Below are 14,250 nucleotides of genomic sequence, written 5' to 3' on the forward strand. Positions count from 1 at the left end.
ATGTATTCAGAATCATAAAGCATAGATAAGTTTAATAATTAGCCAGTAAATTTGTAAGATGCTGTGAGTAGTACTGAACAGCCTCCTCACCTATGAGATACCATTTGTAAAACAGTAGCTTAAGTCATTGTTTAATGGCTTAGAAAATACTAGAAATGGAAATCAGTTTTTCTCTGATCATTTAAAATAATGCTAAGAGCAGTGATTTTACTTCTCACACAATGGAAACACACAGTGACAGTACTTCTAGGACAGGACTGTAGTAAAGATTGTAGCAAAAGTTTGTTGAGCAACAAATTATTTTCTGTGGTACCTACTGCTAAACTTGAGTCAGACAAATACTGAGAGACTGAAATGTAGGTCTCTACCTTAAATAAAAACCTAGGATAGTTTATAAAAATGCAAAGCTAACAACTTGAAACTATTTAATAGAATAGTTAGGTACTTATCAAGATCATAAGATTCCTTCAGATCCCTTTAGTACTTACTCCAATTCCTTAGGCATTGATGAGTTTACAACACATATGCTAAAAAAAAAAAACTGTTGCATCAGGCACATAAATATCACCGATACAAACAGATCTAGAAAACCTGAAAGGACAGTAAAATGTACTATTCAAAATATTTGTAACTGTAGGACATATTCTACGCTAATAGTGAATATTGGAAACTTTTTTTTTTTTTTAAGTAGAGGTGCTCCAGTGCCTTAATCATCTTGATGGCCTTTAATTAAACTTTCTCCAGCACATCCATGCCTTCTTTGTACTGAGTAGCCCAGTACTGGACACAGCACTACAGGTATGGCCTCATCACCAGTGCTGAATAAAAGGCAAGGACCACCTCCCTCAACCAGACTGAGATTCTTTGTCTAATGCAGCCCAGGAACCAGTCACCCTCTTTGTCCCCATGGCATATTGCTGCATCATGTTCAACCTCATGTCCACCAGGACCCCCAGATATCTTCTGCCAAGAGAATGTTTTGCTTCTCCAGTCAAAACTCAAACATGGTACCAAAACCATCTTCAACTTACAATATCCCTCACTCCTTTATCTAAGACCAGCTTACAAGTATTACCCTAAAAAATGAGAATTACTTGAGGCTGAGAGATCTGGAAAAGGACCAAAACTTGTTAATTAGTACTTCAACAAAACAAATGAGAAGAAAGCTATGAGAATATCCTCATACTTTCTGTTTTCATCAACATACTTTTGGGAGTGAATCTTCAGACCAGCGAGAACAGACAGGAATATAGCAGCATTTAATTTCTCATCTTTTTGCCAAGGCCACAGTACATACTGGTGATATAAATACAGTAGTGGTTTCCTTAGGATCTGCTTTCACAGAGTAGAATGTCAGCTTCAGCACTCTCCACTTCCAAGGTTTACAAGGCCTTGACAATAGGACAAGGCACTAGTTTTCCCTGACAGTAAACCAACAGCTTCTCTAGAGATACTCCAACGTCCCTGATACACTGTAAATATTTTGTTACTAAGTTCCAAGTTGCCAACCCTGCAGCAGATGGACAGAGAACTGAAGTGGAAAGCAAACTGTAACTCTTCTTAAAACACAGGACATTCTGAGATGGAAGAGAACCCAAAGGATCACCCTATCCAATTCCTGACTCCACACAGTGCAACATAAAAGTTAAACATCTTTTAACATAAAGTTAAAAGTATCTCAGAGCACTGTCTGAATGCTTCCTGAACAGGATGGATTGGTCAGTTCCCAGGGCTATGATATTATTGGTGGGATGAGTCTCATGGCTGGAGCACTGGGATGGAGGGCTATAGGCTGTCCAGGAGCAAAAGGCAGAGCAGGCAAGGTGGAGGAATTGCTCTGTTTGTGAGCAAGGGTTTGATTGCACAGCCTTACAGTTAGTGATGATATATGATTGAGAGCCCCTGAGAGAGGATTAGGGGTATGGAAGAAAAGGAGTTGTTGCAGTGGGCGTCTACAACTGATACCCCAGCCAGCACATAATCACTGATGAATTATTCTCAAGGCAATTTAGGGCAAACCTATGAATTTGTAGCCCTTGCCCTCATAAAAGATTTCAATTAATATCAATCAGGAGCACCATACCACTGTGATGAGGAAGTCTTGGAAATTCTTGAAGTCTGTAGGAGGTAACTTCTTGTCACAGGTACTCAGTGAGCCAGCTAGAAAAGATGCCCTCCCAGACTTGCAATTTGTGAATACAGAAGGACTCGTGGGGGATGTGACAGTAGTTTGCTGTCTTGGCAGCTGTGATCATGAAATGATCCTGTTTTATTTTACATCCTTCTAGGATAAGGTCTCTGACCTTGTGGATGAAGGGAAGGTGGCAGATATAGTTCTGGATTTTAGCAAGGCTTTTGATACTGCTCCTCACAACATCCTTCAGGACAAGTTGCCCAACTGTGGGAAGAGCAGGTTTGTGGTATGCTCAGTGAAGTACTGTCTGAAGGGCAGAGCTCAAAGGGTTGTACCAAATGGGACTACACCTGACTGGTGACCCGTCCCAGTGCTGTTCCTCAAGGCTCAGTTCCAGGGCCAGTCCTGTTCAATATTTATATCAATGATCCAGATACTTGCTGCAGTGTGAAGCAATATCCTGTTTTAGCTATCCCAATTTCCCAAGTGTGTCAACCTCTCCCTTCCCCTCCCCCTTGCCCCCTTGCTAAGTGCTGTCCGTCAATCTTAACATTCCAGCAAGGGCGTTGTCTGGTTGGTGCAGTTCAAAAGATGCTTCTCAGCCCTGGGGTCATTGGCCAGTCTGGGTGTCATTGTCCCCTGAGACTGCCCCCTCTCCCACCTGGTTGGTGGCACACCTGCCCCTTCCCCTCCCCCTTTCCCCAGGCTTAAAAAGACACGGGACCATGCGGTCTGGATTCTGTTGGAGCTGTTACCAAGGTTCGGAGATCTGTGACCACGGAATAAAACTCTGGATTAACCCTCCAGCAGAATCCGTCTCCTTTTCCTCTTCACCTCGCCTAAAGCCTTTCCATTAGAGGTAAAAACTGAATTCCTGCTTGCCTGGACTTGTTCCAAGTGCCTAGGTGCAACATACAGCCAGCCAGGGATGTCTCTGAGGTGAAAACACCACAGCTGCTGCCTCTGGTCAAGCAGCAAGGGCCAGAAGGGTCCAGGCACATTCCACCTGGTAATATTGGGATCATATTCCAATAGATACTGGAGTTGAATGGACCAGTAGCAAGTCTGCTGACTGGAAACTGGGGAGGGAGGTGCTAATCTCCTCTTCAGGTTGTTTAGTGACAGGACATGTAGAAATGGTTCAACATTGAGTCAGGGGAAGTTCAGACCTGACATTAGAAAGTATTTCCTCACTGAGAAGGTGGTCAAACACTGTAACAGGTTTCTTAGAGAGATGGTCTATGCCCCAGGCCCATCAGTGTTTAAGAGACATTCAGACAGTGCCCTTAACAACATAGTTTACCTTGCTGTCAGCCCTGAACTGCTCAGGCAGGTGGACTAGATTACCACTGTAGGTCCCTGCTAATTGAAATATTGTACTCTATTTTATTCTTGCAAACTGACAGCCTGGGGCCATGACCACTTCCCTGGGAAGGTTGTTCCAGTGCTTGACCCCACTTTTGAGATCCTTTCCAACATACGCCATTCCATGATTCAGCAGAGAATTCCTTATTAACCAACCAAACCAAAACAGTTTTAAGCAACTCCTTCACCTCCTATCACTGGACACCAGAAGATCAGCACCTCCTTATCTGTTCCCCATCATAAGGGAGTTGTAGACAGCGATGACGTCACCTCTACGTCTCATCTTCTCTAAGCTGAGCAAACACAGTATCCCGAGCTGCCCCTCATAAGTCATGCCCTCTACTCCTCCTTTGGACAAATTCTAACATTCTTCACATCGGGTCTGATATAAATATTACTGTATGTTTATACACAGTATAAACCCTCCTTCTTAAGCCAAGCTGTATGCATTTTCCACCCCTCCATCTCAGAAACCAAATCTTCATCTACTCCTATTGATATAGAGAGCAAGCTATATACAAACAGTATTTTCTCCATTTTTTTCAAATACATTCATTGACCATTGCTACAAATGCTGCAGAATTGATCTGTGCATTATCTATAACATATTACCAGCCTCATACAAGGGTCTAAGAAAAAATATACTACCATTACATAAGTTTACAAAAAACTGCATTTCTGAGTGTTATGCAAGAGGCCCAGACAAATGACTATGATTCCATTGCACACATCTGCCTGTTCTGGTCTGCCATATACTTGGCCCTTTTTAGCCTTGTTTTCCCAAGCAAACATCACATGCATGACTCATACTGTCCACCTGCCTCTTCCCCCTCTTCCTTTCATCTCCATCCCTCTAAGTGAATCTGTTCACCACCAAATCCAGTTAAAATAAACTGAGAAGTAATATCTTCTGAAACACTAAGTTCCCATGAGTTTCACAAAGTTCAATAGCCTAGCAGAGGAAAGAGACACAATTTCATGTGCTTGCTGAGCAAAGGCTGCAGCGTGAGTTCAAGCTCTCTGCACTGCCTGACTCAAAAGCTACACAAACACCACAGAAAGCTCTGAATCAGTCTGAGCTGCAGCAGTGCACAGTGCCTTTTTTATTACAAGTAAGAAGGGTCTAGAACAGCACATGAAGCAAAGAATTGTAACTGTAAGAAAAGTCTGTATGGAGCCTAGTTCCACTGCTACAGAGCAACTTACAGCAAAATATTTACAGCATGCATTGCTTGCAAATCTTAATCACAATGATGCTTCTAGGTCCTACCACAATGCCTCCTCTGTGTGTTACAGATAAAAATGCACATGCAGTGAAACAAACAGAGTAAACAACTTTCAGGTTTCTTGAACAGAACAATGGTAGGTAAAGGCCAACACATATGTCAAGAAATCAGAGAAGAATATTTTCTCCTTAATTCTAATATTTAGCTGAATAGTTCTCATATCTGTCAGAACATGATATATGCTAGCCACACAAGCCTTCTGGGTTGTCTTCTGTTATGCAGAATCCTAATGCTTGGTATAAATTATTGCTTATCAGACTTACATCAAGAGCAATGTAAAGCAATATATTAAGATAGATTGTTAAAATGTGGGCAGATTTTAGTGTACCTACACTGCAAATCGAAAACTTTACCCCCTAGTTACATATAGGTACTTCCATATTAAATTATATAGGTAACCTATTTTCACCACATGGAAAATGGAGAACTATGAGCTTCTGAACAGGAGGAGAGCCTGAGCACATACCAAGAGTGCCCAGATAGCTTATAAAATCCACTGGCAGGAATTTGTGTCTGTCAGCACCACCTTATTAGTTATAATAGCTTTGACTGGTGTAAACACATCTCTGCTGCAGCCATAGCAAAATTAGCGAACATGGAACAACTTTAAAGACATTAACCAAAAGTGCTGCTGTTACTGTTACATCCCCCCACTATGTTTTTATGGGACATGAAAAAGGTGACTAAGGAATACCAATAATGGGAACTACATTATTACTGATCCACAAAATAGTTTCCCAGCCTCCCCATTGTTTTGATAAGTCACAAAAAAACAATAATTCAAAGAGGGGAAGAGAAGCCTACTCAGTGTTATGAGAAAGTGGCAGAAAGGGTTTTGCACAATTTTTGTCAGTAAGACATTTGATGTGATCCACCTCTCACCAGTAACTTTATCTCAAAAAATAGCTCAAAGAGGTATAAGTAGAATTCACTGCATGTTCTCACTCTCTTTTCTCTGAATATTTGATTTTTTAAAAGTGCTATGCAAGGCTCTTTCCAGCTGTCAATCTCAGCAGTGTTAAAACACTAAAACATGTCTGTCCTACTTCCAGTCACAGACTGCACTAATCTTACCTACTGCTATCTGAGAGCATTCAGCCAAGCACTGTCGCTTGCTTTTTCAAAAATAGCCCTTCAGTCTCTACAGTGCTAGAGAATTCAACCTGATCCTTACTAAGGCTCTAAGCTGATGAATAATTCTCATGTCTTAAAACAAAGAGTTGCCTGTTTCTGCTAATTATTTTCCAGTCCAATTTTAGTCTGAGTTAATATGATTCCAAAATTTAACTACAAAAAAAAATCAAAGTTGAGAACATGAAAATTAATAAAAAACACGTCACTGTTTTATTAATAAAAATTAATAATTGATTAATAAAATTAATAAAAAACAGGTCATACCAGAAGGGCCTTGACTTCTCAAGGGTCAATACTGAACCACAATAATATCTAGCATAGTAAGTTTAACACATCATTACAAAAGCAACAGTGAATGAAAACACACTTTCATGAAGGTCAGTATCCTTTCTAGAGAAAAGCTAAAGACTAAGTTATAAAACTTAAAATTATCAACAGCTTATTCTTGTGAGCAACACTGCTTTGAAATCAGGTGGCTACAAAAAGTGCACAGAAAAGACCAGCTTCCCACTGAAGGAGGTCAAAGTTATTCCCTAATTCAGGTTGATTTTCGAGGGACTTGTGAGGGTAGATAGAGGAAAGACAAGCAAGAGAAAAGCATCTCCAGCATGTTTTACCCACAAAATATACACTTGCATGATACGGTCAACACACAGGCCTTCAGCCTGAAGAGCACTAAAAATGCTTAGTCATTCTCTAAGTCTTCATCCATCTGAATCTCTCCTCCTCTTGCTGTCCTTTCTTATGCCTTCCCCAGTTGTACTGTACGGCTTTCAAGACGGGGCAGGACACAGAAAAAGTTGAAAAAATACACAAAGCATTCATTCAAGCTAGAAATGCACTGTGCACAGAAACAGTGGCATGATGACATTGTCTGTTTTATTCTTTATTCTATTCCTACATCTTCTATATCAACCTTTAGAAACACCAGTTTTTAAGCTGTGGAGTGTCACTGAACATCTGGAAAAATGTTCTTAGCTCCCCTCTGTTATAAGGGAAGGACTGAAACACAAAATGTTCAAATATGCAGGAAAGCAAGCCCAAAGTATATGTCTCTGCTAATAGAGATTTATTTAATCAATTTTGATTTCTTATAGCCTTTAAAGCTTTGAAACTGAAGCAACCAGCATGATAGATTTATACAACAGCAGCCAACTCTGAAAGTAGACTGTCCCTGATAGTTATATGCAAAAAAACCAAACCAAAACATAAAAAACTGTAACCAAAAAAAAAAAAAAAGCTACAGTGGGCAGTCTAACTAGCTCTTTGAAAGTATTTTAAAATGCATTTAGTTTACGCACTGAAGTACAATCTGTATAATATTTTTATTAAAATCCCTATTTCTTAGCAATGAATTTTCTCCTTGTCTGTTTATTCCTTATTTTGAATCATACATCAGTTAATCTCAACTGAAATGTGTAAGAATTACTTCTTGATAGACTACCCTCCACAACTTTTCAAAGTGTTCTCTAATACCTTTTTGTTTAGTTATATGACACAGGATTAAAAGCATGAGCTGAAAGTTATATTTAATATATTAAATATTTAAGGTTCTGTGTGCCTCTGCTAGAGGCTTCTCTTCACTTACTTTTAATGCTAAAAATTAACAACATTTTTCATTTTATTTGCACAGAAGCTGTACTACTCTGATAGTTTTCTCCTCAATCAGTTATATTTTCCTGATCAAACACTGAATACAAACGACAAAGAAACCCAACAGCTCATTTGTAAAATATCTGGGAGATTCCCAAAACCATTTACCATAGAAGAGTAACAAATATGCTTATGTAAGTAATATAAAAATAGCATGTAAGCTCATACATGTTATATTCTGAATACGTTCCAACATTTAGATTTTTACTCCATTTCTGATGGGACATTTTCGTAAAACAGTTCTTCACTACGTTTGGTTCTTGTTATACCAATACTTCATTACACCTCATTTTGAGGAATAGTTGTAGCTACTCTTTCCAACACTAGGTCTTCTACGTTAACATAGAAAATGTACCTATCACCAAATATTACACTACCCTCTGTTATTTCCATCTGAAGGTTCAACTACTCAATTTCCGATTTTGTCCGTTCATTAGCAGAAGACTTTTCATCATGTTATGAACTAAGATTCCAAATAGTTTTCTTTTCCATGGCTATTCCCTTAACAATGCAATTTAATTCACCATCCCATGACAAAATTTTGTCAGCAATCTCTTACAAGACACTCAGTCAGGGATTTATTTTATTCTGGAATGACATACAGATATCAGTCTTCCACCAGATTTTCAATACTAACTGATTTTTTACTGTCCTTGTAACTGGCATCTTGAAGTCAAAATCCATCTTCTTTTCATTTCTTTTTTTTTTTTAATGCCCAAAATCTTTTCAGCTACTAAGTAAGAAAAGTGATCATTTTTAAAAAGATAACACTGTACAAAGATCGTTGGAAGTGGAAAATAAATTGTGCCAAGAATGGAGGAAAAAGGGAACTGAAATTTAAGAAGCAGCAGTTTCCACGATTCTAACCTGAGGAGAAAAGGGAAGTTTGCCAATCCTATTACTATTCATCTTCTATTGAGCTTTCCTCTTATATTTTATTTTGCTCTTTAATTGCTATGCTTACAAACATAATTTTATGTCATCACAGATGCTAGGAAATACAAGAGAGAATTGTGTATGTAATTTTGGTACACCAGTTAATAAAAACAAGGTCAGCTTTTAAGACTAAGGTATCATGATCTGTTCAACAGTTTTACTCCATCCTTACAAACAACAAACAAAAAAAAAGTCTTTCTGAATTTTTCAAGAACTACCACAGCACTCTGTTTCAAAACTGGACATGTGTTATTTTTTTCAGTTTTGATGCCAAAGCATATTGTGCAATTTTACAGATTATCAACTTTATCTTTCCTGTTTACTTTAGCCCATTCTAAAACTACAACTCATTTGATTTGATTTATACTGAGAATTTCTGGCTATCTTGAAATGCACATAAAATCCTAAATCCTCCTATATTTTTCACCCACCTACATGAGGAACAGGTAGAAGTTTTTAGTTGCTTCCTTTTTTAAAGGATTCTTCTGCTAATCTCCGGCTCCATTCAGATCTTATACCAAAAGATCTGGGTTAAAAACCCCAGTGATGAGAAATGTGTGCAGAGTATCCTGTTTACTGCTCTCATGCTCACAGAAGCACAGATAAGAGCTCTCCTCTGCCCACTTCAGGCTGCAAGGTGAAGACACTTAAATGCATAAACCAGAATTATTTTGCTGCTTATCTTTAGAATCTGACTTCCTCTTCTCATCAGTTTTTAAATTGCTTTCCTCGATCTTCAAGACAATATCCTGCAAAATAAGCCTAAAATCCTAATGGAATCAAAGTAAATGGGAGTAATTCTATGCTGTTTGAACTACTTGAGGGGTCAGATACTAATATGTATTTGCATTTTCAATGCCATTTACATGTAAGACAAATCAAGAGATTGTCCTACTGTGTAATAGATAATTTTATTCAGAAAAAAGTATTCAGGTTTAGAACTGGTTACATTTAAGTATGCTCAGATGCTAGCCACTTAAAGCTGAACAAAAGCATATCTAACAAACTCCAATGAAAAGAAAAACGGTGGTTAATAAAAACTGAAGAACATAATCTGCTTTGTTAAACACATGCTTCACTCCAACTTTATTGATGACTTTTATTTTAGTCAAAAGCCATTATAAAGTAACACAACCAGCTCAGTAAATTTCAATTGACTCTTGCAAATTAAGTAGAATTTCTAAGTTAAATCCAAAGCCATACTCTCTTTTAACAGGATTTTAAAAGTGATTTTTTGACAGTACTGCATTATCAAACTGTACCTTAGATTAACAATTTACACAGTCCTCAACACTGACTGACAGGAGAGCAAATCAAAATATAATTGTTTTTTTGTCATACATAGGCTGCTATAAAACTACAGCAGTACAGCCATGTAAACCTGCAATGATTAATTACTTCTTATTGTATGCGCAATAATTAATAAATCTATATGTAAAAGAAACCTAAAGGTTTTCCTGACATACTTTCCCTGCAATGCTAAGAAATTAAAAAAAAAAAAAAAAAAGCCATGAAAACAAAACAAAACCAAACCTAGCATGCTCCCCTGTAAACAATTCTGACATCCTATAACCACTCTGACAGCTGACAGCTTACCTGGAATCTCCAGTGTTTCTCTCTAAAGCAACACTACACTTGGAAAACAGAGCTAAACTTAAATACGTGTCTGATTAAACCAGCAGCTCCTCAAACACAGCAAATACAAATCACAAGCAGCAGCAATTAGAGCTTTTCACTTACAAAAAGCAACTAAAAACAAAAACTCACTCTTACTCTCTCTTAAAGGTATCATAGCACATTTTAGCAAAACCTGTGCCATGTCAGTGTTTTACAGGGGAGAGGGCCAGGGCAGGGAAAGAGGGTGCACCACTCTAAGACTTCATCTTTTTTACAAGCCTTTGGAATGCCTCTTCTGGACACTCCCAACTCCTGCTGATAAGTAGAGGAGGTTTCTCTTTCCAACTATATTATTTTTCTTCACGAAAACAGTGGTGACACCTCCAGTATTTCCAATGATCCTTACCTATGGCCACTTTATGTAACCACAGGAGAATCTCCAGCACACCACAGTAAATCTGAATGAACACCGACACAGAAAGTGGCACCTACTGATGCAATGGCAGCAAACTTTGAAAGAAGGACCTGGATGTAACCAGCTCCTATTGCCTGCACTGGGACTCAGACCTGAGAATATAGAAGAGTGTCACTATATTGCACAACTCAGAACTCAAATGATGAGTTCAGCAGTTCTGGTTTACAAGTTTCGCAAGGACAGAAAAAATAGCAGGATTTTTGCTAATATGACACTACCATAGAAACTGGGGGAATCCTGCCCTAGTTCAGACACTTTATTACAGGCACACTGGAGCAGCTTTTCTGATTTTGAGTCACTATGCAACTGATTATCTGGCAGAGCCAGAAGGGTTTTTGGCTTTTTTTTTTTTTAATTCAGGTGAATGTTACACTCTGCAGAAGCAGGCAAGTGCAGAAGACTTGCCTAAAAGATAGTACATTTTTATCAGTAGCTTCACTCCTTTTCAGTCTTCAGGAAGAGTCTTTTTAACACAGCTAAAAGTAACTAACAAGAATCACTTAAAGACAGCTAGCAGCAAGCACTTATTTTGGTTATCACTCCATTCATTACCTCACCTAGCCTTCACACTTCATTATCTCAACTCAATTCTAAAATGAACTTGAGGGTTTTTGTGGGGGATTTAGATTGCAGGGCTTTTTTAAGCTAACAATAAGTATTTACCTTAAGTGCATAAAGAGAAGCCATTTCCAATTAACAGGCATGGCTTAGGTCATGATGTTTTGATCTCGGCACCTTAATTTTCAAGTCTAACGCTTCAATGGCATAGGAAGTACGAAGAAACTGAATGTGATACCAAACCTTACTCCTGATTCTTCCTGTTCAAAACCCAGAAGGAATCTCTTTCCCCACACACATCCTTTCATGAAAAACAACGGGGAAGTGGGGAGAATTCCAACTTATCAAAATTTCCAACTTCATACTGAAAGCTAAAAAGATGAAGATCAGTAAAACTAGCAGACACTTCTCCTTCCAAGGGTTCCACAGACTCATGAAAAGGGGTTGGCTCTGAACTCCATCAGTATTCCTGTGATTTAAGAAGCACTTGTAGGCAAAGTGATTATTTAAAGTTTATTGAAAACCCTTTAACAAAAACACACTGGCTGACTTACAGTGCTTTTTTCACTGAAATCAAACAACAAATGTAAACTATTTTACAAACAAAAATAATCCATATTCTTTTGGTAACAAAGTGTCCCATACCAAGAGAATAAATCAGTCCAAAAGCTGTCAAGCTTTCAAGTATAATTTTGTATTTAAGGGAATTATTCTACAGTGTCATTGGGGAAAGTCCATGGATAGTACTAAGCTGCTCAAGCTAGAAGCACTTATAGGACTAGACCTTTAAAATATAGCTCAAAATCCACACTGAGGAGGTGATAAAGGGATTCTAAACCCACAAGTTCACAAGCAGCATCAACCAGAAGTATTTCTACTTCTCCATTTGAAAGCACTTTTGTCATGAATCCAAGTAAATTGTGTTTTTGCGGTTGTAAAATTTTTCTTATAAGGATGAAAAGATCTCAGATTTTTTCTATAAGTAAATTTATTTATTCTTTATTAGTATTTAAATCAACCAGAAATTGTTATTCAGTTTAGACCTTGACCAAACGGACTCAGATAAGGCAGTATACAAAATTCTTTAAAAATATACAACCAGTTCAAGTTAGTAAAGCTTTATCACAGCCAATATCAGTCCCTTTGTTTCTATACTGCAGAGATTAAACCAGAATACCAATTTTAAGAGTAGACTTATTACAATGAAGATCATACTGTCTTTCAGAGGTATGTCCATATATAACCCAGCTACCTGCAGTCAGTGATTGCATCTCCTAGTAAAGCAGTATTATTAAACTTGCCTACCTGAGTTTTTTTCAATGCACGGCATCCTGATTACTTTTTATAAGACACAGCTGCCCTTTGAAAGTGCAACTGAAATATGAATACCTTTTTTTACAGTTTCACCCAACATCGAAGAGCTCTCATTAAAATAATTAGATGCTGTTAAGTCCTTTTCTCTCTTTGATGTACAGTTTAAACATTTATAGATCTGGAAGCAGAGCTAGCTTATCCTAGTTAAACTGGGATGAGAATTGGTATCATTCCAAAAATAAAACAACTACAAATAAAATCAAGTAAATAAACACACCGAGTTGTAACATTTTGCAACAACATAAACAAAGATAAAGGACACAAACAGGTCTTTTGAGGTCTTCAATTCACAAAGTCCGCTCAGCCAAACACCCATCACAGGGACCCCGAGAGACGAGCAGACACCTAAAACCTGAGCGCTGACCGAGAACACCCCGTGTCCCCTGCGCCTGGCACCGTGAGGGGCGACAGCAGCGCACCGGGGAGAGGACACGGCTCCTCACCTCCTCCCTCCCCGGCTCCACCAAAGGAAAGTGAACATAAACGCCACAATATCCTTCTCCTCTGCTTTCACCCGCACATAAGCGAGCCAGGGCCGGCCGTGGAGCTGCCTCACTGACTCCTGGCCACTAAAGCCTCTCGCAATCCACTCAGCGTTGACACAGGTCACGACTCAGCCCCCAGTCACCCTCGCAAAGGCCGTAGACAGGAATAAACAAGGTTATTCGCTGACACCGGACACCGGCGACACTCCCCCTCCCTGTCCCCCCGCCCCACAGAGACACAGGCTCACCACAGCCCCGACCCTCCCTCCCCTCGCCAGGTGCGGGCCCAGAGGCCCTCAGCCCTGTCCAGACGCGAGCCAGAGTGGGAGACGGCAGGGAAAGCCAGCAATTTTCCGAACACCATGTGGGGCATCGGGAGGGGAGAAGCAACCCCCCGCCAGCAGAGCCCGAGGGGTGCGACGAGTGGAAGTGCCGGAAAGGAGAGACCGAGACCTCCCTACGGCTCCCTTCGCCATTTTAGCCCCCACGCCCATTCCCCTCCTCCCCGCCCCTCGGTGACAGGGGCAGATCGCAGCCGTCCAGCGCCCACCCCCCTGGCTGCCCACGGCCGAGCGGCGGCGAGGAGCGAGGACGGCAGCCGCGTTTCTGCCGGGCCAGACCGCAAACCAGAGAGGCTGCGGCACAGCCTGTTTTGTGCCCTTACCGTGCTCGCAGCCTCACAGCTGCTGCCGCCTCCTTCTCCTTCCTTCCACCTTTCTCTGCTTCTTCTTCGCTTCCTCGCCGCCGCGGCGGCTCCTCACCCCTCCGCGCCGCGCTCCGCCGCCGCCGCCGCGCAGAATGATGCCATCTCACAGCGGCATCGGCGGCTCCCGCACAACAGCCCTCCTCCCGCCCCTCCCGGCACCGCTCCCGCTGCCGCTCCCGCTGCTCCCGCCCGGCGCCCCCGACGGCCGGGCCAGCCTCGTGCGCGCTCCCGGGGCACGGGCAGCAGGAACTTGTGGAGCTGGAGCCGGAGCCACTGGAGCCGCCCCGGCGGGAGGGCCCAGTCGGGACCGAGCAGTGCGCAGCGGCGGTGGGAGGGAAGAGGCGAGCCTGAACCGAGGCTCTTCAAAGGGGACAGGGCTTATTCCTAGCGCCTGCCCCGGGCTAAACCAAGTCGGGCGCCGCGGCGGGGAGAAGAGCCGAGAGCACGGAATCGACCTCGGGGGAGGCAGGGCCGGGCTGCAGCCCCGGGGCACCGTCCGCGGGGCAGAGCCTGCTGGGGCAGGATAA

The 14,250-nt window shown here is 41.0% G+C and overlaps 1 protein-coding gene across 6 annotated transcripts in view; it reads right to left on the reverse strand.

Moving 5' to 3' along the window:
* Positions 1-13,819, reverse strand: part of WWP1 (WW domain containing E3 ubiquitin protein ligase 1) — a 58,650-nt gene extending 44,831 nt beyond the window's left edge. For all 6 annotated transcript variants that reach the window (XM_071421640.1, XM_071421636.1, XM_071421638.1 and 3 more), the window contains exon 1: positions 13,682-13,819. The gene's annotated coding sequence lies outside the window, so the exon portion shown is untranslated. The remainder of the gene's footprint in view (positions 1-13,681) is intronic.
* Positions 13,820-14,250: the final 431 nt, after the last annotated feature.

The sequence above is a fragment of the Agelaius tricolor genome, unplaced genomic scaffold, assembly GCF_023055355.1.
Source record: "Agelaius tricolor isolate 1412-34295 unplaced genomic scaffold, bAgeTri1.0.p SCAF_2, whole genome shotgun sequence".
NCBI classification, from domain to species: domain Eukaryota; kingdom Metazoa; phylum Chordata; class Aves; order Passeriformes; family Icteridae; genus Agelaius; species Agelaius tricolor.